The sequence below is a fragment of the Triticum dicoccoides genome, chromosome 6B, assembly GCF_002162155.2.
Source record: "Triticum dicoccoides isolate Atlit2015 ecotype Zavitan chromosome 6B, WEW_v2.0, whole genome shotgun sequence".
NCBI classification, from domain to species: Eukaryota; Viridiplantae; Streptophyta; class Magnoliopsida; order Poales; family Poaceae; genus Triticum; species Triticum dicoccoides.
In genome coordinates, this window is record NC_041391.1 from 363725110 (window position 1) to 363728309 (window position 3200).

At 44.3% G+C, this 3200-nt stretch overlaps 1 long non-coding RNA gene across 1 annotated transcript; it reads left to right on the forward strand.

Annotated features, from left to right (window-relative positions):
* The first annotated feature begins 6 nt into the window (after positions 1-6).
* Positions 7-2289, forward strand: LOC119322214. The gene is made up of 3 exons (XR_005155466.1): positions 7-256; positions 1744-1840; positions 1978-2289. It is a non-coding gene; the product is annotated as an uncharacterized LOC119322214 (long non-coding RNA).
* The last annotated feature ends 911 nt before the right edge of the window (positions 2290-3200 follow it).

Below are 3200 nucleotides of genomic sequence, written 5' to 3' on the forward strand. Positions count from 1 at the left end.
AACTGTTATGCGCCCACACGCCACGTGCCGACCGTGGTTGACGTCAAACACGTCGCGCACTTCGCCCCCCTCCCCCTCAGGGTTCCATTTACTCATCCCCGCAGTTACTCGCACAACCCACTTCGCATTTCAAACCATTGGAGGAGAAGACGAGGGGAGAAGGCGACGGCGGAGGCGGAAGAGTCGATGGTGTTCGCGGCCGTCGGTGGTGCTCGCCGGACCGGAGCGGCTTCGCCGGAGCGCCTGCAGATTGAAGGTAATGCTCACTCCCACTCTCACAATCCTTGCCTGCATTTCCCCCCTTCCCTTCCTGTTCGATGCTTCGCTCGAGATTCGTAGAGATTCAGGCGATTTGGCGATGCGTCGGCGTTCCTGCCGGCGGCGGAGTCCTGTGCTTGCCGTTTTTGGTGGAACTGGGCAGTTTCGTTGCCGCCGTGGTGGCGGTCTCGCCGGTGTGGTTCTGCCTGTCCGGAGACACACATTGGTTATGCCTTGGGATTGGGCCGTTGTTTTCCGGTCTGATAGTTGCGCATTGGTTTGAATTGGTATTTGCGATCAGTTCAGTGAGAATTTTGGGGTTGAATTTCAAGTCATTATAGTTGCCATTGAACCCTAGATCTAGTTAGTTGTTTTTCAAACTGCAATATGAAGGCAAACGTGGTAGTTTGAGTAACTGTCATGACTGTATGGCAACTAATTTCCTGAATGACTGTAATAGTTGCCACAAACATGCTTTCCCATGCGGCAACGAATTTATTGAATGACTGTGATAGTTGCCACAAACATGCTTTTCCATGTGGCAACTAATTTTCTGAATTACTGTGATAGTTGCCACAAACATGCTTTTCCATGTGGCAACTAATTTTCCTGAATGTTGTGATAGTTGCCACACTGTATGAATGGTAAAAGTGTAGTAAATCGGTAGTCACTGCAGTTTCAGCAACCAACTGCACTGGATGGCAACTAATCTGCACATCAACTGTGTCTGTTTGCCACATGGATAGTATATTCTTGTGGCAAATAGAATGTGAACACACTGTGGTTGTTGCCATGTTATAGAAAGGATACTGTGGCAAATTGGCTGCATAACATGGCAACTAATTTGCACATCAATTGTGTCTGATGCCATACATATGCTTTCCATGTGGCAAGTATTTTGTCTGAACACAGCATGTCTGTTGCCATGTTACAGTCAGTATAATGTGGCAAATTCATTGTACGGCAGACGCAATTTTCGTGTTTTCCCATGATGACTTGTGATATCTGAACACACTGTGGCAATTTCAGGTTGTTCATTGGATGTTTTTCATCGCTTTTTTGTATTATGTGTTGCATTTTAACATGGCAATTTCAACCTAGCACATTTTTGCCACTAAACACATGGCAAGTCATTATTATATTAGGACAGGGTGTGAGCTGCCACATCTTAGGTTTTGTGCAGTGGAGGATTTTGTGACTTTCTTTCGTACTATCTTGTGCTAACATGGCAACTTCAACATTTTCTCTTTAAGTGCATTTACGATTTGTTCGCTTTTTTTCCAAATGTAACCAATCTGCTTAATTGCCACATTTATGTTTTCGACAATCATATGGGGGGTGCGTGCATGTTCATGTGATATTTTGCATTCACTAGTTGACATTTTTCACTCGAACCCATACGGCAAGGACATTCTGTTATGTGGCAACTGCTTACTTCCTGCATTTTCATTTCCACCGTGACAATTTGGTCTGTTCTTACCTCAGCAAAATGGCTCGCGGTGATCATCAAAACGATGATGATGATTTCATGAATCCACCACAGCAGAATCGGGCAACTGGACGGAGAAAAGAGGGTGATGAGGTAACTGTCCACACACCCTCCTCCTCTTGCATATGTTATTGGTTGCCACCTCGAGCTTGCAGTCGTCTGTCATGAACTAAAATTTCATGATAGTGCAAACATGGCAACAACTGATCATTTTTGTCTATTTTTTGCAGAAGAAGAAACGTATTCGCAATAGAGCCTCCCAAGAACGACTGACTTCATTGACTGACAGATTTACCGACGATCAGAAGGGAGCTGCTGCTGAGATGGGTATGCAGGCTCTGATGAATGTTCGCTGCACGAATCTTGTCAATCCTATATGCGATTGGCTTGGTGAGATTTACGACCCCGCCTCCAGGGAATTTGTGATTCCGGAACATGGAAGACTGCTGTTGAACGAGGAATCTGTGTTCTGCACTTTGGGTGTGCCTCGTGGACAAATCAAAGTCCCGTATGAGGTCAATAACAAGATCGAGGAAGCGATGTTCCCCCGTTTGTTTTCTGGATTGGAATCCATGCCGAACACGTCTGTACTGGCAGATTCGCTGCAGGCCATGACAACCCATGGCGAGGTTTTTAAGATGAAACTACTCATGTACCTCATCTCAGCTGTTTTCGCGCCGACCAATTCTCTTCGCCCAAGCAACAAATGCTTCCCCATCCTGGTGAATGATCTATCTTTACTACATTATTTTCCATCAATCTTTTGGCTCCGGTTGAAGGAAATATGCCCTAGAGGCAATAATAAAGTTATTATTTATTTCGTCATATCATGATAAATGTTTATTATTCATGCTAGAATTGTATTAACCGGAAACATGATACATGTGTGAATACATAGACAAACATATAGGCACTAGTATGCCTCTACTTGACTAGCTCGTTTATCAAAGATGGTTATGTTTCCTAGCCATGGACAAAAGAGTTGTCATTTGATTAACGGGATCACATCATTAGAAGAATGATGTGATTGACATGACCCATTCCGTTAGCCTAGCACTTGATCGTTTAGTATGTTGCTATTGCTTTCTTCATAACCTATACATGTTCTTGTAACTATGAGATTATGCAACTCCCGTTTACCGGAGGAACACTTTGGGTACTACCAAACGTCACAACGTAACTGGGTGATTATAAATGAGTACTACAGGTGTCTCCAAAGGTACATGTTGGGTTGGCGTATTTCGAGATTAGGTTTTGTCACTCCGATTGTCGGAGAGGTATCTCTGGGCCCTCTCGGTAATGCACATCACTATAAGCCTTGCAAGCAATGTAGCTAATGAGTTAGTTACGGAATGATGCATTACGTAACGAGTAAAGAGACTTGCCGGTAACGATATTGAACTAGGTATTGGATACCGACGATCGAATCTCGGGCAAGTAACATACCGATGAC